The sequence below is a fragment of the Sapajus apella genome, unplaced genomic scaffold (genome assembly GCF_009761245.1).
Source record: "Sapajus apella isolate SASKATOON/1434 unplaced genomic scaffold, GSC_monkey_1.0 scaffold31, whole genome shotgun sequence".
Classification (NCBI taxonomy): Eukaryota; Metazoa; Chordata; class Mammalia; order Primates; family Cebidae; genus Sapajus; species Sapajus apella.
This window is the reverse complement of record NW_022436971.1, coordinates 16281364-16307305: the sequence shown is the minus strand read 5'-3', so window position 1 is coordinate 16307305 and position 25942 is coordinate 16281364. Positions and strand designations below refer to the sequence as shown.

At 46.4% G+C, this 25942-nt stretch overlaps 1 protein-coding gene and 1 long non-coding RNA gene across 6 annotated transcripts in view; both read left to right on the top strand.

Moving 5' to 3' along the window:
- Positions 1-25942, top strand: part of ASAP2 (ArfGAP with SH3 domain, ankyrin repeat and PH domain 2) — a 188903-nt gene that overhangs the window by 16205 nt on the left and 146756 nt on the right. The gene's annotated exons all lie outside the window — the stretch shown is intronic.
- LOC116562056 lies at positions 22-22968 on the top strand. Its single transcript, XR_004273728.1, has 3 exons — positions 22-7602; positions 15554-15557; positions 22956-22968. It is a non-coding gene; the product is annotated as an uncharacterized LOC116562056 (long non-coding RNA).

The window sequence follows — 25942 nt, the reverse complement described above, 5'->3', positions numbered from 1 at the left end:
GGGGGTGGGGGGGAGGCCTGTTTCTTATTTGGCTTCTGGGCATGTTGAGAAAATGGGAAGAATTGCTTTGCTTGGTCTTTAGTTGCAGAGGAAGTTAGTGGAAATGGTTTTGCATTTGTAAATGGATTTCAGATATTTGCCTTGTCTGGCCACAGAGCTTGGTAGTCACCGAGGAGGCTTACGGTTAAGTAGGAGCCAGGCCTCCTGTGGCTTTCTGCAACAGCTAAACCTTTCCAGGCCATTGTTTTTGCTGGTGAGTGTGGCTGGTATTTTGGTTGCTTTCTGTCAACATCCGGCTTGGTTTGGTCCCTACCTAGGAAACTGCTCACTTGACAAAAGGTAATTATTAGATTCCTGGTTTTCTTCTCACCTTGTAAATTCTCTTGTTTGTTTTTCTTTTTTGACAAATAGGAATGAGGTGTGTTTACTACTGGAGCCTCGGGCTGTCAGAACCCATAGGTTTGGTTTGCCTTGGTCCAGCCTGCCAGATTGCATGCTTTTGATTTGGAAGAGGTTCTGGTGGTGTGTTTGCCAGCAGGGATCACGTACAGTAAAAATCATGGGTAGGAGAAATGGCCTTTCAGCTTTTCCCATCTTCCTTCCTTCCATTGTCTACACTCCTGGTCCCACCTTTTCCTTGGGGACCCGGATGCTTGTGCTGGAATCTAATCAGTGTCCAAAGCTTAAAATTCTCATCCCCTCATCTCCCTGCTTTTTTCCCCTTCATTTTCTCTTGACCCTCACTTCCTTGGTTTATTTCCAGACCCTCCAGGGCCTGTGTTTTCCCTTTAAATGATCCTATGCCATCCAGAGGAGACTCAAGAGCGCCGCTTCGCTTTAATTTGGGATTTTAGGCAGAGGCCTTCCCATGTCTCTCAAGTTGCACTTGCAAGACTTGAGAAGCATCGACTGCTTCGGTGATGACGTTTAAAGTTGGCTTCCTTTCCTACCACTCTGACTCCCCTCTATTTTCTAGAACTGGGTTTATTATTCAGTCTTTTGAAAATGATTTATTACCTTCTATAGCAATGTTGGAAGGAGCTTAATTTTCGAAGTGCGTAGTTCTCTTTATGGTGAGAGTGAAGTAAAGGAGATCTGATTGATCTTATGACAAAATTGCTTTAGTCATAGCTAGTATGAAATCTCTTAAGGGCCCTGTTTTATTTGCTCTTTTAATTTATGAACCTTCTTGGATCCTTCAAGCATCTGTGTACCAAGGCAATGATGCATTATCTGGAACATGTAGGACTTCATTTCTGCCCCCAGTATGTCATGAAGTGCTATAGGGTTCTGATACTTTGTTAGATTTTGGTGTGAATTAGGGAGTAGTGGTGTCAGCAAGCGTGTGTTTCAGAAATTTGTTAATTGTTTTTTCCAAAAGAAAATGTAATATTAGCTGGAATAAGCTGGCAGCCATAGGGTGTGCATTAGATCTGGAAGTAAGCAAAAAAGACCCCCAGTTAAGTAGAAAGTAGCTACTATAAAGCCCATTTTCTTTTCCTGTAGGTCAGGGCCATGTCTTCCTAAGGCTTCCAGAAAAGACCATGTAGTGAAATAGGAATAGCGTGGACCCAGTATCCTACAGCTGAGGGCAGTTGGAAGGGAGGAGAAGAGAAAAGAGTTAGACCAGCTCAGAAGGGTGGGCCCCTTCCTACTCTGGAATCCCGGCAAGTCTCACTAAGCCACAGCAGAGCATGCTTATTGGTGTTAGGTTGGTCATTCAGAATAGTCAAAATCAGTGTCCTCTGCTTTGGTGCGCTGGGATGCATGTAATCCACTGAGGATAGTTTCCATGAAAATAATTTTTGAATTTTGCTTTGTAAATTTTAATGAGCTTGAGTTCACTAAGAAAATTAATTTCTGTAGAACAATTCCTTCCTTTAATGTTGGCCCAAATGAGGCAGTTAGTGTGGAATTTGGGCCTTGGTGGAATAACATGGAAACATTTTCTGGACACATAGCCTGACGTGAGGACAGCCATTGTTGAGCAGTGTGAGGGAAGGAGGATTGCCTACTGAGTGACCGGGGCCGAGCAGGAGGCTTCCTGCTTGACCTCCAAATACTCTGGCACTTCCTTTTTGGGGTCAGGAAGCTTCCAAATCCAGAGTTCTCTCCGTTTGCTGTTCTTAGTTTTCCCATGGAACCTCCATACCAGACGAAGTGTGCCTAGGGTTGGGACTAGGTTTACTTCTCGTTGAATCTCAACACGATGCCTAGCACACATAATTCTCAGAAAATGTTCGTTGATTGTCAGGGTCCAGCTAATCTTGTTTATTTTGTGGTTTTGTACCTTTCTCTTTCAAAGGATTGCTGTATAAATAAATCCATTTTGGTTTGCAAAATCATGGTTGTCGTGTCATCCTTTGAAAGTTAGAGAAGCAGGAAAATCTTTTAAGGATGATTGAAATCTCCACTCTATAAACCATCCCAATTAATATCTGATTTCTTCTTTGAAAAACATTAATTGTATCTCTTCCTCTGTAGAACCTTCCCTAACACCTCCCATTTATCAGAACAAATTTCATTTCTGAATTCTTGAAGCAATTAGTTTTTAGCTTACTTTGTGTGTCCTTTTTTATCCATCCATCTATCCATCCGTTTATCCATCTCTGTCCATCCATTGAGCCATCTTTGGGAGAGACCTGGGATGTCTATGATCTGAAGCACAGAGTGTTCTATATCTGGGAAGCATGGTGGTCATGCCCACACTAGCATGCTGGGTTGTGGTTGTGCCTTCTCTTGTCTTCTGTAGATTGGGAGTCTCACCAAAGGAGGGGATGGGAGGGCTAGCTTGAGTCAAGGTACGTAAGTTGGAACATTGCAAATGGGGTTCAGGGTACCCAGGGTTGTCCCTCTTTGGTCAGGCCAAGGTCAGCAAAGCGCCAGCTGTTTTTGTATGCAAAAAAAAAAAAAAAAAAGAGTAAGCTAAATGGTGTTTATGGTTTTTAGGGGTTGTAAAAAAAAAAAAAAAAAGTGTAAAAAGTCCAAAGAAGATGCAACATACCGTGTATATGCAACCTGCAAAACCTAAAATATTTATCATCTGCTCCTTTATAGAAAAAGTTGTCCCAACCCTGGTTAGAGCTCCGAGTGTGGGTAGAGCTGTCTCACAGATCGACTCTGTCCCAGAGAGTGTCCCAGCCTGGGCCAGAATACTGGGTTGTGAGGAACCTTAAGGACACTTGTCTAGTGGTCTGTAGGACGCATGGTCCTGTTTAGACATTCTGCTTGCTGTGGTGACTCAGGGACCTGCCGCTGGTGAAAGCAGCCTTTTCTTCCCCAGGAGATTTATAGTAAATCAAAGTAAGTACTTTTGCCTTTTCCTCTGTGGTCTTGATTTTACCTCTTGATTTCAAAAGTAAGTCCAGGTGACAGGTGGATCAGAGTTGGATTATGGAAGACTAAGCATGTCAGTGGGAATTGATTTAGAAGATTGTGGGGAAATATCAAGGGCTTTTGTGAAGGGGAGTGATATGACCATAGCTGGGCTTAGGAAGCCTGGTCTGGCCTGGTTGGGGATCCAAGGTAAATGGAGCAGGCTGGAAAGGTTAGGGGGGCAAGGAGACCAATAGGAAGCATTGGCAACTGCCGTGGTGAGTGGATGTAGGGGTCTGGATTAGGGCATTGTGTATACAAAGGAAGGGACATATTCCAGGGAAGTTAAATGGCAACTCCTCATTTTCTAGTTTGTGGCTGTCAGCCGGGGTAGGTTGGTGTGTGGTTGGCATGCTTAGGCTGGCGTTCCTCCCTCCCTTCCTACTTCCACAGAGCACCTGCTCCATACCAGACCCTGGGTTCTGCAGAGTTCCTGTCTGGAAGGTGCCCATGAGCTGGAGGAAAGGAGAAACGATGGTTCTGCCAGGGAGGAGATGACATTAAAGGCAGAGGTTGTGTCCTATGCCTCATGTGAGCCTGTCTCTCCCTGAGAGGGGCTCAGAAGGTTGACTGTTAGAAGTCCCACAGCTGGCTGGCCACATAGACAATAATGCTGTATACTAGAAATGAACGTTATAATAAAACTCTTAAAAATACAACCTTATCTCTACTTTTAAGGAACCTACCGTTTACAAATAAAAGATCATCCATTCATTTGTTCATTCAGTATCTGTTTTCTGTAAAGCACATTGTATGGCTGTATGTCCTTATGCATAGTAATTGCCAAAATGCCTATTGCAGGGAGCAGGGTCACCTCCCTGAGGCCATGCTGAACTTGAAGTGGGTCTACTTTCTGCCCCTCTTGAGCTTTTATTTCCGCAAATACCTTTGCCTCATTTATTGATTTGAGAATGTTCCGTAATGACTTCAAGGACACCTTCCAGCTTGGGAATTCTGTAATTTTAAAGTACAGCTTGTTGAAGGGCTTTATGATAAAGGGGAAGTTAGGAGCAAGTGCTCTGAGCTTGTCCTGCTCTGGATGCTGGCCTCTGCACAAAGGTCCTCACAGGCTGCCATGGGGAAGACCGTCCTGGGTCACTTCTTCCTCCCTCTTAAGCCCTGGAAGAGAGGACTTGAACGAGTCACTGGGAGCCTGGAAAAACAATGAACATGCTGTCCATCCACTAAAAACATCGGCAGTCTAGCATGCAGTGTGCTCTTCCCTGGTCTAACATCACCAGTGTGTGATCTCTGCACTCACTCAGTGACCAGAAAGGCGGGAGGTCTGGAGAGAGATTGCAGGTGGCTCCCTTGGTCAGTCAGGAGCCATTCCCTTCTCCTGCATGCTGGAGGGGTGCACGATGGGCCTGATACAGGCTGTTGACAGTGGAGCAGAGGTGTCACTTAGCCAGAAGGGTAAGGGGAGCTCAGACCCAGTCCAGGTATTCAGGTCCTGCTCCCTGGTGAGAGGAGCTATGTGTGAGTGGTGGCCTGTCGGATGGCAGAGAATCTCCTCCTCTCTGGTGGATCTGGAATCCTGCTCATCTGCCATCCAGCGTCTCCAGCCCTGCTGTGCCTGAGAAGTCTTCATTTCTCACTGGTAGCCTCCATTGTCTCTACTTCCTACATTTTCAGGGCACTTGGCCTCTGCTGTACCCTCAGCCCCTAATCCTAAGGGCGTGTGCTCTATGAAGAGGGCCCTGTGTGCTGCAGTGCCTGACGCATGAGTATTGTGCCTGCCTCCCTCAGTGTTGTTCAGCAGCAAGCCTCCTCTAAAGCAAGTGCACCATTTTCATGGTGGACTTGTTTCCTGTGTTTGTATTCTTATTTCCTGAAACCAAACTGCAAACTCCTGAGAACAGGAGCTCTTTTTTCTTTTTTTAAAATAAGCTCTCATTTTTATTTATTCTTGGCTATTTTCACAACACTGTTTGGGTGGGACAGGGCACATGCACACTTTACAGCTGAGAAACAGCATCACAGAGGTTTAATGGCTCTGTAAAATAAGGTAATTAGTAAGCGGTGGCCCTGAGACTTTAACCAGGATCTTAACAGCCCTTGTTCAGTGAATGATCGTTCTGTTACCCAAAACCAGCTGAGTATTTAGGAGGGGCTCAGGAACCATTTTATTGAGTTAAAAAAAATGTGGTAAGATATTTGTGAGTACATGTGCCTATGCACGGATTCTGTATGCTTAGAAACTTCTTTGACCAGCCTCTTAATTTGAAAAGGGATTTTAAGGTTTGTATATGCATTGTTTGTTGCAGGTACTGTTTTTGGAAGTGACTAGTGAGGACAGATAACTTAGAAATATTTGCATGTTACATCAGAAGGGCGTTAACAGTACCGGTTACTGTTTAACACTAGTGGTATTAGCTGTTCCAGCAAAAGGCGCTGCTGATTCGTAATAACCAGATAATAGCAACGAGATTGGAGAGTACAGTCCAGATCACATTATGAGTGTATATATAGTTTAAATGCAATGCGGGTGAACCTTTTAATATGAGGTTTTAAGAATTCTGGAATTTAAGTGTGAGACATAATTCATGGTGTATATTCGATAAGGACATACTCTTTGGCCATATAACCTTCGGAAGTCATAATCTTGAATTATTTGTCATTGGAATGAATCATCCTGTTGAGAGAATCATATCTTCCTTCAGTGTTAAAAATACACGTATGTCATCTGTCATGGTGAGTATTCCAGTTACAATGCATATTTCTTTTTTTCACATCCTGCCCACTCCCTCGGTGTTATCCTTGAGAAGAGAAAGATTTTAGATGATGTCTAAGTGGTTCCCAGTCTTTGAGTCTATAATCACATCCCTGCTTTTCCTCATTTCTTTTGGTTGCTATGTTTTGATATTTGTCTTTGGTCTCTTTCTTTGGGAAGAGTGATTGGGCGGCTCCAGAAGGAGTGAACCCATCTGGGAGCTGATAGTTGATGCATTTTTGTTATGCTTGGTGGAGGGAGCAGCCCCCTTCTTCCTGAGCAGAGTTCATGTGTGATATACAAACGAATGGCTCTTTCCATCTGGCCATCACAGAGGCAAGAAACAATGGTGCCTCTGGAGCACTGAATTTCTCAGACTCTCAAGGGACAGCAGAATGTGTATGTGAACTGGCACACCCAAATGCAAATTATTCCTGGTGACACCTAATATATGTAAATGTATGCTGCTCAGTTGGCCAAGAAATTATGAACGGCACTCTTTCTAAATAATGCTATATAACTGAAATTTTAATTTTATCATCACAATGGTGAAGTGCATTGATAGTCCTATTTCCTGCCAAATTTCTGTGACATTTCCAGCAGCTTCAAGCACCCCTCACGGGCCGACTGTACAGAGGTGGAAGATCTGGCGTTTTAGGAGGGAGTGCAGCCAGGCTCCCTTCTGAAGGCTGGGCTTGCCTTCTTAGGATGTAGGGATCTAGTGGTTGAGGGCTAGGGGCAGAAAGTGGACAATCAGGATAGAGACAGGACTCGGCAGAGGAGAGGACTTTTAGTACGGATGTACTAAACATCTCTACAGATGCGGGCCCCCCACATCATCACACTTAACTTCAGGAACAAAGAAAGCCAGCAGCTCTAAAGACAATAGGGCGTACCTGCAGAGCCGGTGGCGGGGCAGGTAACCTGTGCTGCTTCCGTGGTGGACTTTGCAGTTGCCTTAGGGATGGTGACCCGCAGCCTGGACTTTGCTCAGTGGTGCCCGTCACAGAGAGCCTCAGCCTGACCTCTGCTGTCTTCACCCTTTGACCTCCCTTGAGCCTGGACTGAGGGGTTTCCCCTGTCTTTTGATGAACCAACCTGAGTCCAGCCTCTCACTGAGCTGGGCACCGGGGGCAGCTTCAAAGGAGACAGGAGAAATGGCCATCCCCCTTGGGTGCTGCTGGCCTGGCAGGAGAGGCCTAGCCTGTGTCTAGGGAGGAGTGAGGCAGATGTGGCCAGCATGGAGCTGGCTGCTTTCCTATAGCAGCCGGAATCTCAGCCGAGCCTGGAAGGACATGCAGGTGTTAGGTAGTTGGGGTTGTTAGGCACAGGGCTGGTCACAGAGCACTGGAGGGAATTGGTTGAGTCAGTGATGGATTAGTTGATAGCAAAGGGAGACTGGAGAGAGGGGAGAAAATGCCTGAGCCTAAGAATGGGAGATAGGCTGCCTGGAGAACACAGAGGAAGTACCCCGCCCTGGAGGTGTGTACTCCTCCCATCCCCTGTAAATTGGGGTCATTTGTGGACCTGGAGTGATTGCCGATTTCTGCAGCCCTGGCAGTTGTCAGCGTGGGCTGGGGTAGAGATGTGTGTGTGTAGAGCAAGGAAGGTCCTAGCCTTGCTCAAGAGGTAAAGAAGGTGCTGGTTGAGAACAGCTTCATGATTTCTGCAAGAAGAGATGATGATGTTTGCTTCTTTCACATCCTGCTTCAAGGTCCCAGACACTGGGGCATTCGCTGATGTGAGTAAAGAGGGAGCCCTGGATTTCCAGGCACTCACAGTTTCAGAATAAACAGATATGTAAACAGATGATTACCATATGGTGTGATAAATGTGTCAGGATAGAGGCAGTTGCTATTGGCAACGCCAAGTCAGTCATAACCTTTGGGAGTGAACAGGGCTTGTTTGCTCAGGGACTGGCCAGGGACCAGAGGACCAGTGATGGGGACCCAGAGGGGCTGCCGTGGGCCTGCCGCCACTGCGAGCCTGGGTTACAAGACTGAGCAGTGCAGCCCTGACTCTGGCAGGTGAGTTTCCCAAGCTGAAGTTTCTAGAAGCCACAGCCTGAGCCCAGGGCCTGGAACCTGCAGGAGAAAACTCTGCTGAGACTGATTCCCCAGTGGGCAGCCCCACAGCTGGACTGCAAGCTGCTTTCCCTGGGCAGACTCAGCTTCCGCAGAAGGGGTGTGGGAGGGAAGGACAGTGTCTGTGTGCAGACCTGGGTTCCCCGAGCACTGAGATGCTGGATGAGGTGCCTGCATCCCCTGAGCTGCTTGGCAATGAGGATGGTCCTTGTTTTCCATCACAGTTGGGAGTAAGAGCAGATATGTATATGGAAGGCAAGGACATTTTTTTCCCTTTCGAAGGAAGGTTGTTAGGAAAACGCCTGCATTTTCTAATCACCAGAGAAGCCTTTTTAAGCAGACCAGATTTATAAGGGTTTTGATGAGAACAGTGGTATAGGGAGAGGCAATGTCTTTAATAGCAACAAAGCCCAGAGGTGGGGTCTGTCTGCACCAGAGCATGAGCCAGGGGTGTCCTGTGTGACCTGGGAGGTGTGTGAGGGAGGCCCTGGCAGGGCACAGGCCAACATCTTGCTTCCTGGCAGCACAAACCCCTGCCTGTTTCTGGTGGGGAGATGCTACCCAGGCTCGGCTGCTTTGCGGTTCTATGTCGGTCACTTTCCCCAGGCCACTTCCTTCCTTTTTCTTCTTATGCCAGCCTGGGCAAGAGGAATTTCTCCTTTCTGCCAGCAGGATGGATGAGGAAAAGGCAGTGGCTGGGTGTTCCTCTCTGCTGAAAGGGTTTGCTGGGGTGAATCCTTTCCCTCCACTCCCTCTTGTAGCCAGGACCTTGTGACCTCCAGGGAGCAGGTGACAGTTTCCTTGACTCCTCACTAGGTTTTCAGGCTCTGCCCTCTTCCTCTCCCCAACCGAGCTCTCCCCTGACCTCAGCCAGGAGGGACTTGCTCTAGGTCTTAAATCAGGTTGCATTTAACTTTAAGCTGCAGTTTTAGCATCTGGTGTGGTGACAGCAGCCTGGACTTTGACGGACTTGGATTTGCGTCATGACTCGGTACCTGCCACCTGTGTGCTGAGATGCCAGTGAGCAGTCGCTGGTCATGTTACACAGCTGCCACCTCCCTCCTGGAGGCCAGCCTTGCTGTGTGTGTGTGCCCATTCAGAATGCCTGGTGCCACCATGCCCCTGGCCTGCTCCTGCCTGCTCCTTCTCCTGCCAGAGGGCCCTGTTCTTGCTTATAGACTCCCCCACAGCAGTGGGCCTACCTGTCTGCCCGGCCCTTGGTTGTCCCTGGCGTCTGCATGCTGTGTCTCTGTGCTCTTTCTGCTAGTGGAGCCTTCATGCCATGCCTTCCTTTGGAGACTCTTCCTCACTGTGCCGTCTCGCATGCCACCCTTGAGGTTTTAGCTCCGTCACCTGGCCCCTGGCTCTTCCCTGCAGCAGGTGAGGACTGAGAGCTGGGCTGTGTCCTTGCACCCACATAACCCAGCGCACCCTTTGGGAAGTGGCAACTGTAAGTTGCCCTGGCTTGCTCCAGTTGCCCACCTTGTCCTGTGGGTGAAGCTCCTGCTTCCATCTCTCTTGATCTGGCCCCTTCTCTCCATTCCTCCAGCTGCATTGGGTGTCCCCATCATTTGTCAGCTGGAGTACTCAGCAGCCTCTGCTCCCACTGTGGGCATGGTGATCGTCTTAAAGATTTGCTCTTTAGCTTTTGAGCTGAAGATGCACTGGTGGCTTCCCTGACCTTTTGGAAATTAACCAGACTCTGGGCCCTCCTCCCTTGTTGACCGGGCCCCTGTCTCCCTCCCACCCCGTCTCACATCCCACCCACGCCTGTCCTCTGTGTCAACATGCCTCACTGCCCTGTGCCCAATCCTTTTACGCAGGTGGTCCCTCTGCTTGCAAAATTGCCCGGCTCTTCGTCTCTCCCTGCCTGTTCTGTGAAGTTCAGCCCAATGCCCCTTCCTTGGAGGCCACATTAGAGTCCCCTTCTCTGCTGGCTTTGTCCCTCGTTACCCCTTTCATGGCTGACCATCCACGTTGTACTGTCTGTATCCATTATTTATCTGTTTCTCTTTGACAGACTATGATCTTGGGAGTACAGAGAGCTTGTCTGATTTGTTTAACTTCTTCACTTGGCACATAATTTGTCATATTTTTTATTTATTTTCTATCTCCTCTTCTCCCTGTTAGATCATAAGCTTCCTGGAGGCAGGGATTTTTGACTCTTATTTAGTGATATATCCCCAGCACCCAGAATTGTACCTGGCAAATCATACATGTTTAATATGTGTTTGTTGAATGAATAAAACTGACAGGCAAGTACAGTTTAGATTGCAGGGAGTGAGACACACTGTTCCTGGAGCTCTGGTGTCATTGGTTCATAGAAAGCTTGTTTCTCTGGCCATGGGGACTTTATTCTTAGAGGGTAATGGTTTGAAGGTTGAATCAGTGAGTATAGATCCTTAAAAAAGTAAAAATATGTTTGAATGTGCCCCTGTAAAGAGGGGCTGCCTTGCTCTTCTGGAGGAAGGAATTCCAGGTTAGACGTGTTTCCAGCTGCAGTTTAGTTCTGTATCTATTGCCAGCAGGGGTCCAAGGATTTCCTTTAATATTTCCAAATTGCTGCCTCTTCGGAATGGAGAATGCTGGCAGTCTCTGCTCTGTATTTCTTTTGCTCAGTGGGACCAAAGTAGTTTTGTGGTACAGAGATACAGACATACAGCTTTGAAACAGTTTGATTCATCTAATTGCTGTCCAGGAGGGCTGGGAGGTTAACCCTGGTGGTTGCTTCAGTGATAGTGATCGATGTCTATGTGACAATTATAATGAAGGCTAGTATTATGCTGGGACTTTGAAGAGCCTGTCAGATAGTGAAGGAATTGAGAAGCCATAGTATGTTGAGGTCTCCAAAATAAACATCCTCAGAATGGAAGTTCCAGATGAGAGGGTTACCTTGATGAGAGGCTTTCATGCTTTTTTTCTTTATAGGCTCTGGTAGTTCTTTAGTGTTTTATAATCTCTTTTCAGAGAAACATTTTTGTACATTCTTCAGATTTTACTTTTTTTTTTTGGGACGGAGTTTTCGCTCTTGTTACCCAGGCTGGAGTGCAATGGCGCGATCTCGGCTCACCGCCACCTCCGCCTCCTGGGTTCAGGCAATTCTCCTGCCTCAGCCTCCTGAGTAGCTGAGATTACAGGCACGCGCCACCATGCCCAGCTGATTTTTTGTATTTTTAGTAGAGACAGGGTTTCACCGTGTTGACCAGGATGGTCTTGATCTCTTGACCTCATGATCCACCCGCCTCGGCCTCCCAAAGTGCTGGGATTACAGGTGTGAGCCACCGCGCCCGGCCCAGATTTTACTTTTTAAGTAACACTTACAAAAGGTGTATGGTGGCCTGGGACCAATATGCTTTACGGGAAATGCAGAGATGGTTAAGAAATGGTTCATTCCCTTCAGGAGCTCATGTTATATCTTAGCCTGTGTAGTGATTAGAGCATCTGCTTTGAAGCCAGCTGGACCTGGACTCAGATACTGGTTTTGCTAATTGATACCTGTGTGGCCATGGGCAAATATGCTCATTTACTCATTTGTGTTTAACAAACACTTATATTGCACTTACTGTGTGCCAGGCCATAAGTGCTTAATACGTGTTAAATGGATTTAATTCTCGCAACAACCCTGTAGCTAAGTACTGTCATCATCCCCATGTTTAAAGAAGACGGGAATGGTTCACAGAGGTGAAGCAACATTCCCTGGGTCACTGAGCAGAGAAGTCACAAAACCCAGGTACTCTGGCTCTTGAGTTCACTTTTCTTCATGATGCTATTTGTGCTGCCTCTCAGCTTCCTAAGCTTGAGCTTCCTAATCTGTAAAATGGGAGGCAATAATAACCAGACTGTGTAGAGACAGGGCTGGTGTGAGAATTCAGTGAGAAAACCTGGGGAGAACATTTAGCCAGGGCCTGTCGCGTGGCCAGGGCTCAGGCTAGTGGAGGGAGAGATGACTGCACACAGATTGCACCAGAGCAAGGTAATGGCGGTGCGTGGCCTTCCAGGGGCCTTGATAACAGTGAGGAGGAGCTCAGAAGCAGGGAGAGATCACTTCCTGCGAGGGCAGCTGGGACATTGTCATGAAAGACTGGGGAGGGGAACAGATCGGACATCTGGGACTTGACCGCCACCTGGGAAGTGGGCACTATCCCCATCGTGTGGATCCAGAAGCTGGGCTGTCTTTAATCAGTTTAAAAGCCCAGGTTTGAGTAAATGACTAGGTAGAGCCAAGGTGCGGGAAGGTGGATTTACTCAGGTGTCCAGTCGGTTGGACTGTTGAATTGAGCTAAGGGGAGGTAGAATAAAGTCTGGCGGCCACTCGGGGGCCAGTGCACAGGGGCCCAACCAGGAGCCCACTTCCGGCCTTGTGAATGCTTCAGTAGGTTTGCATATTGTCTTTTTGTTCTCTCTCTTTAGAAACGTTCTCCCACACCTTCCTTCCAGTGGTTTTCTAGAAATACCCTATTTTTCATGACTCACCGATTGAACACATCCTGTTTGGGGAAGTGATAAGAGAGGAATTTGAGAGTGGCGTGGAGTTGAGTTCTAATGATGAATGGTGCAGGGAGTAGACGGCCCTGCCCTCTGCTTGTCCTGCCTCCCACCTGTGTCTCCAGACGAGCTAAATTTCTCCAAGTGTCGTGTTTCTCTGTCCCCACCTGACGTGTGCCAACTGGAGTTTTTCCTGTCCTGTTATAGGTGGGGATCTGTGTGTGGCTTCCGAATGACTAATGGAAGAATTAGTCGAGTTAGAGATGGGGCCTGTAGTTTTGAACCCGATGAGTTAGATGACCTTTTGGACCACACAGATGGCCGATCATCCTGTGCGCTAGTGCGGCAGGAATGGAGCTTGTGCCAGCTACCCCTGGGCAGAGTTGCTTTCTTTAGAAGAAATAGCCAAGGCAGCCTTGCCTCTCAGGGACCAGCCCTGGTATGTGGCACCCTGGCCCTTCCCTTTGCAGGGCTCTGATTTTCCCCGTGGCTTGCTGTTATTTCACTCACAGAGTTCGGATATTGCGCATTCCGGCAGAGGCCGGATGTGTAAATCATGCTGCAGCGGTTCTGTCTTGTATGGCCTGAGGCCTCTTGGCGGGCTGATTGGAGAGCCCAATATATTAGGGAGTGAAGGGAGTAAAATAAAGAGAAATGGAGGAGGGAGAACTGGAGCTGAGGCATGTGAGCTGCTGCGGCAGCGTGGGGAGGCAGGGGAGTTTAGACCAGGTCTCAGGGCTAGGAGTGGCCGACAGCCGGGCTGTGGGGCTGGGTAGGACAGAGTGAGCCATATGGCCTGGCGGCTGTGTGACATGTAAGAAGCGAACAGGCTTCTGTGTTTCAGACGTCTGAACCCTGAGGGTAGAACTGGGAGAGCTTGGTTGGTAGATGCAGCTGATGATGCCTTCCTGTGAATGGCGAGGGCAGTGGGCTTAGTCAAATAGAGCTGCTCCACCTGGCTGTTTTGCCTCCCAGGGGACTTCTGGCAAGATCTGGAGTCGTGTTTGATCTGCCTGGGCTGGGGACTGGGGTGCTGCTGGCATCTAGTGGGTGGAGGCCAGGATGCTACTAAACATCTCCCAGTGCCCAGGACTGTACCCACCACAAAGGTGCCTTGCCCTAAATGTGTCCAGGTGTGACGTTGAGAAACCCTGGGTCCGAAGGCTGCCAGGTGATGGTGGGCTTGGAGGGTGGGCCAGGGAGGGACAAAGGGGTGTCCTCAGCACCTGGACTGCTTGGGGACCTCTGTTTCCTGCTCATGGTGGGCCTGAGTCTCTCTGTAAGTTGGACAGGATGAAGATGATTTGGACATTTCATAAGCAGAGACTGTAGGTAATCAAGTGCCACAAAATAAAGATCATGATTTCTGGCCACTTGGACATATTAAGTCCAACGAGATTTCCAGAGTTAGGTTGAAATGCTTATCCTCTTAGACTCCTGACATATTCTCATCCTTCCCAGCATTTTTTTTCTGTTTTTTAACCTGTGTTGTGTAGAATGCCAGATGAACTTTTTAGAGGATATATTTTGATATCTTTTATGTTATGAAGATTAATAAAAATAAAATTGTCTTAGTACTGATGTAAAGTGCTTGAACTTTACATCATTTATAATTTAGTTTTATAATTGTATAAAAATTCTTAATGTCTAAAGGAGGACTTTTTACCAGAGAGGTAAAGGGAAATTAAAACTTGATAAAATTTAAAAAATTAAGAGCAACTATTACTCCCCATTATTATATGTATGTATATGTAGGTAGTTGTGTGTGTGTGTATGAGACACACACAATGCATTTTACTGATTTTTTTTTTAAAGATCCTGCCTTTAAAATTTGGAACTACAATTATTGTCAGCACAGTTAAATTTTTTTCATGCTTTTCTTTCTCTTTCTCCTTTCCTGTGTTGGAGAAAAGGTGCTGTATGTTGTCTAATTTCTTTTTTGAGTGAATGGGAGAAGGACAGGGCAAGATCTGAGTGTCAGAAACATCCCCTGCTGAGGCTGGTGTAGGTGCCAGGCAGGGCTGGGGTAGGGAGACAGGTAGGTGGACCAGGCAGGGGCTAGTGAAGGGAGGCTGAGGTCCAAGTTGGGGCCAGGACCAAGAGGAGGGGAAGGCAGGAACAGCTTGAGGAAATAGGCCCAAGGGACAAGTCTCTGACCTCTTGGCTGTGAGGGCTGGGAATCCAAGAAAACACTGCTTTCTGCCTTGAGTGGGTGGAAGCTTTTTTTATAAAAAAGTTTTTTAAAAGCCCTGTTTTGTAAACATTTTGATGGTTAATATTGCTTTCTGACTTTTGCTTTTCAAAAAGTGAAAATGGAAAAGTTTTAACAGGGCCTCAACTCCTGAGGCTGGATGTTGGAAGGAAAAGGAACTTCTCATTTACATTGTGAATTTTAGATAAAACATACTTGATACCTTTTAATTCAAAGATTAAGATGATTCTGCCTATTTTCTGAAACTTAGGAAGCACTCGCTTGGTCTTTTTGGTCTTTTTTTTTTTTTGACAGATTATTGTTCTGTTGCCCTGGCTGGAATGCAGTGGCACAATCTCAGCCCAGTGCAGCCTCGACCTCCTAGGCTCACATGATCTTCCCATCTCAGCCTCCTAGGTAGCTGGGACTACAGGTACATGTCACCATGCTGGGCTAATTATTTTTATTTTTTGTAGAGATGGGGGTCTCACTATGTTGCCCAGGCTGGTCTCAAACTCCTGGGTTCAAGAGATCCTCCTGCCTTGGCCTCCCAAAGTGCTGGGATTGCAGGCATGAGCCACCGTGCCTGGCCTACTCTGGTCGAAATCTAGATTCTGAGCCATCAGGAAACTGAGTCGTATCTTGCTCACCTGGTGTAGTATATTGTATATAGTAGGCGCCCAGGTTTCTTCTTTTGATTTGGAGAGTGGTTGTCTTGAGGAAAACCAGTGAGTTGGTCCCATCTCTTCACATGATTTTGAGAGTACAATTTCCAAACAAATTCAGACCCTGAGGGTGAGGCAAAGATGTTAGAGGTGAGTGGCATTCTGTGTCTGACGTGTGGCTCCAGCGTGTGGTTCAGTGGGCTGGCGTACCTCCTGAGTGTGGACTGGGTTTTCTCTCTTCCACAGTGGGAGGCAATCAGTGTGTGGGAGGAGCCATGGCTCTGGCCTGCAACTGCTGGGGTTTGACTTTAGGGTGAGCAATTACTAACACTAACACTTACCTGACAGGCTATTTACCGAACTTCACACAGATGGGCTTATTGATGATGCATACAAATGACAAGTTTAGATTGTATGCTGCTTCCTTGTATTTGCTCTATTTTTAAAAACTCAGCTCCTCTAGTCTTTGGTAGACATTCTTGGGCAACTTAGTTCCTCTTTCTGGATCCTCAGTTTCCCCACCAGTAACACTAGAGATCTAGACTTAGGGGAACCTCTTGATATTTGACAATACTCCAGGCTTTTGTAAACAGATTGTCCACAGCTTTGCTGGGCTACAGCCACATCCGCTTGAAAAAGCATTGTCTTACCAGCCTGTACAGAATCCAGATCACTTCATCCATCCTCCTATGGAGGCTGCTCCATCCCTTATGTTACTGGAAATGTCTTTCCCAAGGGTCTTTTCTGGTGTACAGGTCTCCCTGGAGATGGAAAAGCACAGCACCTGGAAGGATCTCAGGTCTAAGTACAGCGCTGTGTTTGCATGGGGAGGAGAGGCTGAGAGCTGCAGCCCGTGAGTTCAGTAGCAATAAGGTGCCAGTTTCCCTTTTTGGCCAGTTTTATTGTGGTATAATTTACATACAATGAAATTCACCCAGATTGATGAATCTGACAAATGTACAGTTGTGTAATCACCACAATTACGACATAGAACACCTCAAAAGCCTCCCTCTTGCTAACCTGACTGACTTGGTGGTTCTGGTGGCTTTTTTTGTAGATTGCTTAGCATTTTTTACATAGATGATATTGTCTTCTGTGAACACTGTTTACCTCCTTCCTTCCTTCCTGATCTATTTGCCTGTTCCCACTTTCTCTTGCTGTACTGTGTTCCCTGGGCCTCCTGCAACCTGGAGGGACAGAAGAAGAGTGCCTGACTCTCCCAGCCCCTCTCTGTCCCTTGGCGTTAGCAGCAAGGGCTTTGTAGCTGCCTGTTAGTGGGTTGCCTTCTGTTCCTAGTTTGCTGGGTTTTTGTCATGAATGGGTGTTTAATTTCATCAGATGCTTTTTCCGCACTGACTGAGATGACCATATGGTTTCCCTTTTTTAGCCTGTTAGTGTGGTGAATTACATTTTTAACACTGCAACTACTCTTTGGTATGGAAGCCTTATGTGTGGGGTAAGCACAGATTTGGTGTCATCGTGTTGGGATTTGAGGATTAGCTGTTCTGCACTTCATAAGGATATAGTACATTCAGTTATTGACAGCAGCTATGCTCCGTAGTCACTCCTGTGGGGGCTGATCTGTTTAATTATAATTGTTGACCTTTTCACTCTTTCATTATATTTTGGGTAGTATGAAATCATGTGTGGTGATTGGGGGTGGGGGGAGAGTATAATAACAGACTCTTCTGTAGCCTTTATTAATGCCAGATACTAGTCTAACATGAACTCATCAGTTCTTATAACCCATTGGTGTAAGTACCATTTTCCTTATTTTTGTGAATGAGGAAACTGAGGACCAGGTAAGAGAAATGAGTCCCATTTCCCCTAACATTAGCTGAGCACCATTTATATGCTGACCATTTGGACCCATCTAAGGGGCACAAAACCATTTTGTTGTTGTTGAAGCCACTGTAATGGCAGCATCTTTTGTTTTGTTTTGTTTTGTTTCTTGAGTTGGGGTCTCACACTGTCATCCAGGCTGGTCAGTGGCCTGATCATGGCTCACTGCAGCCTTGGCCTGTCTGGGCTCACGTGATCTCCCACTTCAGTCTCCTGAGTAGCTCGGACTAAAGGTGCACATCACAATGCCCCAGTAATTTTTTGTAGAGAGGAAGTTTTGCCATATTTAAGTGACTTTCTCAAGGCCTCATAGGTGGTAAAAAGGAAGTTTTCTGATTCCAAGTTGAATTATTTTCCCTGTCCTACTACTTTTGGGGTGGTTTAAGTCAGGATGAAAAAACTAGTCAACTTCTTAGAGCGATGTAGACAAGATTTTCACAGTTGATCTTCACAGACTTACCTAAATATGGTAGCACCCTTATTTTAGGGGGATATGTCTAAGACCCTCAGTGGATACCTGCAACCAGGGAATATTGAACTCAATTTGCTTTCAATCATGACATGTCTCTGGTCATGTCATGTCTTCCTCCCACAACTTTGTTTTTTAATTCAAGACAGGGTTTTACTCTGTCACCCAGGCTGGAGGACAATGGCGCCATCATGGCTCACTGCAGCTTCCATTTCCTGGGCCCAGGTGATCCTCCCACCTCAGCCTCCTGAGTAGCTGGGATCACAGGCATGCACCACCATGCCCAGCTCATTTTTTCTATTTTTCATAGAAACAGGGTTTATCCATGTTTCCCAGGCTAGTCTCAAACTCCTGGACTTGAGCGATTCACCTGCCTCGGCCTCCCAAAGAGCTGAGGTTTTAGGTGTGAGCCACCATGCTGGCCCTTCCCTCAATTTACTGCTTTTTCCATCATAACTAAGTACTTGCCATGCACCACAGCCATAGCTTTTGCAGTTTGAGGTGTGAGGGCAAAGCTAGCATGAATTTATTTTTTTCTTCTTCACAATTTCATGAATAGAAGACCCACTTTTACCTTAGATTGTACCAACCTCAGCGTAGGAATTTTTTCTTAAGTCAAGGACTTTAATCATTTTACTCAAAGAAAGTGCTTTATGACTTCTCTTTGGCATGTCTGCATTGCCAGCATCACCACTCTTGTGCTCTGAGACCATTTTATGTAAAAAAATAAGGGTTACTTGAACACAAACTCTTCAGTACTGGGACAATCATCTCATAAACTAGGCAGCTACTAGGTGACTCATGGGCAGGAGCATGGACCTTGTGGTTCTGCGGGACAAAGAGAGGAATCATGTCCTGCATGGGATGCGGCAGGTCGGTGTGAGATTTCATCACTCGACACAGAACAGCGAGCAGTTTAAAACTTATGAATTGTTTGTTTTTAGACTTTTCTGTGGAATATTTTTGGACTGTGGTTAGTAGAAACTGTGGAAAATGAAACCGTGGATAAGAGGGTCTCCTGTATCTGGATGAGTCCAAAAACACATTCTAAGATGAAATATTGGCCAGGCGCGGTGGCTCACGCCTGTAATCCCAGCACTTTGGGAGGCCGAGGCGGGTGGATCATGAGGTCAAGAGATCGAGACCATCCTGGTCAACATAGTGAAACCCCGTCTCTACTAAAAATACAAAAAATCAGCTGGGCATGGTGGCGCATGCCTGTAATCCCAGCTACTCAGGAGGCTGAGGCAGGAGAATTGCTTGAACCCGGCAGGCGGAGGTTGCGGTGAGCCGAGATCGCGCCATTGCACTCCAGCCTGGGCAACAAGAGCGAAACTCCGTCTCAAAAAAAAAAAAAAAAAAAGATGAAATATTAACTCACCTATATATCTTTTAGAATACAATCTTTCTTAATTTAGCATGTGTCCAGGAAGGTATTTTGTCAGTATGAAGTAATGCTGCAAAATTTTGGTTGAATGCTTGTGCATGTAGGACATTCATTCTTTGTTTTCCTGATCTTTTTTTGGTGAGAGGTTTTCTGGGAAGCCATTGTCCTGTTGCCACTTTGTATGCTAAACTGGCTCGATTATAAATTCTTTATCCATATCAGGGTTGGGTATGCACACATATACATGAGAATCAAACTGGCTAGGTGTAGTGGCTCACACCTGTAATCCTAGCACATTGGGAGGCTGAAGAAGCAGGAAGATTGCTTGAGCCCAGGAGTTCAAGACCAGTCTGGGAAACATGGCGAAACCCTATCTTTATAAAAGAGACAAAAATTAGCCAGGCATGGTGGCGCTGTGATCATGCCACTGCACTCCAGCCTGGAGTCTCAAATCTGTCTCAAACAACAACAAAGTGCTTTAAATGTTCATGCCTCACCAAAAAAAATGTACTGTAATTTTCCTTTTCTGGACATGTATATTTTCAACTCCTCCAACATTTACTAGATATATACCAGACACTGCGCTGACTCAAGGAAAGGGAGGAGAAGGAAAGGGATGGCATTTTGATCTGGACCTCGACGGTCGAATCTAATAAGTGAGAAGAGAACTCAGGGCCTGGCAGGTAGAGGATTTCATGGTTGCACATGTTAGGGTCCCAATAAGTATAGGGGAGCATGTTAGACAGATTAAGAACTTTGTCACCAGATGGACGCAGGTGAATTTCAAACCTGGTTTTACTACTTAGTAACTGTGCTTCTGGGCAAGTTGGTTAGCTGCTTCTAGCACTAGTTTCCTCATATGAAGCAAGGAGGAGAAGGCAAAACGTGTACTTCACAGGCATTCGTTGTGGGTGTTTGCCATCCTGGAAGTGAGGAGGGACGTCTGTGCTCTGTGCTGGAATGAGACTTTTTTTTCTTTCCGGCCAGACAGTAGTGGTAGGTCTTCTTTGGACCATGATCTTAGGGACGCACACTTTGGCGGTTTACAGATAGAGATCTGATCTGGTCTGTGGGAAGTGCAGATTCAGTTCCTTGCTGAGACTGTCAGCAGCTCTTCCATCACCTAGCCCTGTGCCAGCGCTTTGATGGTGCTTGGTAAATGTTTATTGAGTAAGTGCACTAAGGTTTCACCGTAACCTCTGGTGACCTGCTTCTAGAAGCTTTTTTTTCTAGTAGGGTCACACCTAGGGGAATCACCTGGGGGAACTGGATGCTACAAACTGTGATAGACCCAGTACCGTACTCTAGCTGGTGGGTCTAGCTTGACAGGGATGGGCACTTGCGGTGCGCTCAGCCTGGCTTGGAGTTGATGTCTTGTGTTGGGCGGTGTGTGGGCTCTGTTCCCCGAGTCTTCGTCCTGAAGCTCCTGGGGATGATAGCTGGTCGCCGGATCACCTTTCAAAGGAATTAGGTCCAAAGCCCTTTGGTTCTTCAGGATGGATTCAAGGGGCGAATCTTCAGCTGATCACCATTTTATCCCATTTTTTCTTTCTCCTATACTGCTCCAACTTTTCTTTCTTTTCTCACCTCCTTTATGGAGGAAAATTGCCCTCTCTAGGAAGCATGATGCTGGGGAAGTAGGTTTTGATTGTCTGATGATTGTCAGGTGAGACCATTACATGTGGTCAGACCATGGGGTGTAAGACGTTGGTGCACACTAGCTCCTGCTTTGCTGTAACTGAAGCCCAGTAACAACAAACAAAACAAATTGTTGCTCAAAAAAAAGGCGTAAGCAGCGTTGTGTAATATCTTTATTTTGGCTTACCCTGCATGATGGCTTTAAGTATTATTGAGAGAAGGCATATGGATTAACGAAGATGTGCACTTTACTTTCCAAGAACAGGAATGCTTTGCCCTAGTGAGCCTTGAAGATTTTTTTATAATGCGCATTTTTGTCCATAGATTACAATCACTGGTGTTTAGGAACTCAGATGGAAAGTGTGACTAAGAGAAGAAACTGTTAAAATGCAATTTTGTTTAAAATATCTGCTTTCTGTATGTCAGACAGATGAATTGTATTAAAATACTTCCTAGTCTAGTTTGGTGGAAACCAAAGATATAACTGTATTTGCAGGGAGATTGGAAAATGAGTTAGTGTTCCCACTTACAGAAGCTTGTTTTGTTCCTACCTTAAATTGAGACAGAATGCATGTCTAACCGGGCCACTCTGGTACGCAGTCACTCATTCATCTGCTCATTTATTCAGTAAGCACTTTGATTGTTTACTATGCTAGTTACTGAGGATTCTAAATATAGGCCTTCTAGGACTCACAGTTTAGTTGTAAGGGACAGATATAAGTAATTAGGAAATAGTATAGTAAACATAACCAGCAATTTTTGTTCCCTCCCCAGAATAAGTGTGCTCTGTGTGTGTGTTAGTTTTTATGAAGTATATATGTGAAGTTTTCTCTTGGGAATTAGTGGGAAAATGACATGTATATAAACTCATCACTAAAAGAATTTGAATATCGGCTGGCTGGACTCGTTGGCTCACAACTAATCCTAGCACTTGGGGAGGTCAAGGTGGGCAGCCTGTAATCCTAGCACTTGGGGAGGTCGAGGTGGGCAGCCTGTAATCCTAGCACTTGGGGAGGTCGAGGTGGGCAGCCTGTAATCCTAGCACTTTGGGAGACCAGTCTCGGCAACATGGTGAGATGCAGTGAGCCAAGATCGCGCCACTGCACTCCTGCCTGTGTGGCAGAGTGAGACCCACCCTATCTCAAAACAACAGGAACAAAAAAAGAATTTGAATATGTTCATACTTTGAAATACAGAGTACCTTAGCAAGGTACATTGAGATTAGGAATAAGTTAAAATGCTTGTCTTTGGAAGATTAATTGGATGTTAATCTAGGCAATGTGGATTCTCTAAAACCCTGAAAGCAGTTTTCGAGTTTGACGATGTGAACAGAACAGAGAACCCTGGATGAGAACACATGCATAGCTCCTAGCACAGAGTATGTGACGTAGTTAACGTTCACGGGAAGAGCTTGACGCAAACTTAAATGCACACTTAGTTGAGAAGCGTTTCACATTAAGCTCCTGTGCCTCAGTGTCCTGACACTTACTGGATTGAAGGGCAGAATCACTAACCTGGGCTCTTACTACCATTGCAGCACAAGGGTCAGTGTCAGTGACCCTTAGGGACTGTGCTCTCAGCATCTTCCCAGGTACCCAGAAGTGTTTATTGGAAGAGCAGGAGATGGATTTTAATATGGATTTATTTACCGTATATGAAAATATGTGATGTGAAGGCAAAACCTTTTCACCAGATCCTTTCTAAGGCATCATAGAAACCATGGTTTGGGCTTGGTTACTTAGCCTTTCTGGAGAGAAGAATCGCTTGACAGGTTGACGTGATGGTATGTGAGCTCAGTTGCATTTACCCAGCATTACTTGAAGTCCTCCATCATATGAAAGGTAAAAGCCTGACTCTTGCAGGCCTAGGTTTGAATGTGAACTTTTACCTACTGTTGATAGCGTGGCCTTGGGCAAGTCACTTTGTTATCCACTTTGTGGGACTATGGTAATAATAATATTGTTATCAATAGAGATTCCAGGAACTCGTAGCTTGAGTTTGGATGCGTCGAGCTGGGCTGCTCCCATGCGGGAGCTTCTGGTTTGAGAACCACCAGTAGTGACGGCTTTGTTGAGGAGGGCGTTTGTGTGACTATGGAGCTGTCAGTGCCAGTGTGTTGCTGTTGGGGCTGTTGCATTTGATGGTCTCTGGAGACACCTGGGGTGGGAGGAGGGCTGCCTGACACGGAGCCAGCCTGCATGGCCTCTTCATTGGCTATGTGCTTACTCGGGGGCGTTCGCTGTGCTAGGTGTGGACTGTTCTGTGAAAACAAAGCGTAAAAGACTAGTGATACATTTATTGGTCATTTCTCAGAGTGATAACAGTTACTTTCTATAACCTGCACTTAGTTTCTGAGTCTTTTTTGGTGTGTGTTGCTCGAATATCATTTACATCTTCCTGACTTCTGAATCTAAAAGAACACCACTCTTTTTCTTTGTTTCTTCAGTCAGAAAATACCTACTGGGTGCTGGTGCTGCCTTTGTGAACAGAGCAGACAGAAACATGGGCCTGGAGGTACTTGCAGGATTCTGCTTGCTTCCCTTCCTCCCATCTCTGCAGTCTGACACTATGTGCCATGCATTAGCCGGTTCATCGGCTGCCTCCACTAGTGTCACGTATGCTCCATGGGGACAGAGGCATTGTTTTCTTTTCCACCAGATCCCCAGTGCCTAGAGGAATGCCTGGGACAGAACTTACTCTCAATGAATATTTTGTTGTTGCTGTGGGGCTTGGATGCAAGAAGAGTGAGCCCCGCAATTGATTCTCTAATAGTTAAAACCTTAACAAGCTTATGGTGGGGAGGACTGTCTTAAGTTTAGGAGGTTCTTTGAAAAGGACAGGAGGGTGGTGTGACCTTGTTGGGGGAAGGAGCTCTCTGTTGGCTGGCAGGAGGCCTGGTTTGGGAGCATTGGCTTTATCCCTGATCAGCTGCTTAACTTCGGGCAACTCTTTACATTTGAGTGAAAAAAAAAATGGATGGGATTCTCTGTATGGCCTCTCTAAACGCGTACTCCTTAGACATTTAAAACAGGTGGACAGAACCAACTTTTCACTTCACCTGACTTCTCAGTAACCATTTATTACACTGAGCAGATAAACTAGTGTGAAGATTTTATTTATTTTAAAAATGTTTTACAGACAGGATCTTACTCTGTTACCTAGGCTGGAGTACAGATCATGGCCCACTACAGCCTCGACCTTCTGGGCTCAGCAATCCTCCTGCCTTGGTCTCCTGAGTAGCTGGGGCTACATGCGTGCACCACCATGCCTGGCTAATTTTTTAAAACAATTTTTTGTAGAGATGGAGTGTCATTATATTGCCCAGACTGGTCTTGAACTCCTGGACTTAATCTGTCTGCCCACCTTGGCCTCCCAGAGTTCTGGGATTACAGGCATGAGCTACCATGCCCAGCCCAACATGTGTGAAAATTGTAATTATTCACCTATACATAAACTTTCATCCTGCATTCAGAATAAAGAGAACCATGAGAGGGCTTCAATTTAGTCATCTTTAGTACATTTTTCTTGCCTTTTTTCCTAACACTCTTGATCCTTCTTGTCACATCCAAAAGATTTAATCCATTTTGGCTCCTAGATGTGGGAGAGGCTCATTCCTGGGACACTACTGTATTCTACACAAGCCTGTGTACTGCCACATCTGGAGAAATTGTCCAGGTTTTCTTGTTTTGTTTTGTTTGAGACAGCACATCATGAGGCTGGAGTGCAATGGCATGATCTCGGCTTACTGCAGCCTTGACCTCCTGGGCTCAAGCTGTCCTCTTACTTCAGCCTCCCATGTAGCTGGGGCCACAGTGTATACTACCACACCCAACTGATTTTTTAATGTTTTTGTAGAGACGGGGTCTATGTTGCCCAGGATGGTCTTGAACTCCTGGGCTTATGCGATCTGCCTACCTCAGCCTCCAAAGTACTGGGATTGTAGATGTGAGCCACTGTGGCCAGCCTGTCCAGTAATATTTTTAACTGAGGATAAAGATCTTCTTCCTGACAGCAGCCTATCTGTTCATGAGTTTTGATGGCACAAGCTGCATGGATCAGGTATTGGGGGTGGCAGCAGCTGGAAATCCTGATGAGGATGAGCTCTCTGCTCCCCAGTTAAGGTGACTGACTTGCCCTTCACCAGAGGCTGCTGTCTTGGAACAATTCCAAGTCACCAGATGCCCAGGGAGTCCCGGACGATCCCTGGTCCTCATTTGCACGAGGTGAATCAGTTTAGCAATTCTGCCTAATAGGATATTGCCCTCATGGACCTTATTACCTCATGTGCTGCTTTCGGTCCTTCGTTTAGCGTTTTGATTTGAGTGCTTCTGTGGATTTGCTGGCTGTGTCTGTTACAGAAGGTTTTTAAGGCAGCCATGTGTAATGGAAGGACCATGGATGGGCGGTGGGTTCCAGGGTTCAGATCCTACCTCTGCTGCTCACTAGCTCAGATGTCTTTGGCCCTCAGATTCCTCATTCTGAGATTTGGGAATGATACTCAGTTGTTAATTAAGTGAAACAGCATTTAGAAAGCACCTAGGCTGGTGCCAGACGCGGAGTAGGTGTTCAGTGAATGCAGAAGCTATTCCTGTTATTTTTTGCACATGCTAACAGTTCCTATCCTTAGATAGTCTCTGTCTTTAAACTTCATGTGCCTCAGGTTTAAAATCTGCTGCTAAACTCAGCTGATCTAGGAAACTGCCACTTTTTGGCCCTATTTCCTGTTCCTCTCCTCCGCACCCCACACTGATAACCTCTTTATGATGTATCCTCCCAGCTCTCAGGCATAATTATGCCCCACTTATCCAGAGGTCAGACTTTTAGCAACCTCTGCCATCTGGAACGCATCCAGGAACTGGAAGTCAACTGAAAAGGCCTCGGAGCTCAGCTGTCCTCGAGTCTGGGCCAGACACTAGGTGGAGAAGGGGTGGCTGATGGAGAGGGGGCGGCTGACAGCAGTGAGAAATGGCAGGTGGCCCAGAAGACGAGCTCAGCAGAGCAGGGCCGGCAGCATGGCGGCCAGCAGTTTTGCATCCCACGCTAACCATGCAGGCCACGCAGGCCTGCGTTCCGAGTGGGAATCTTTGGTGCTC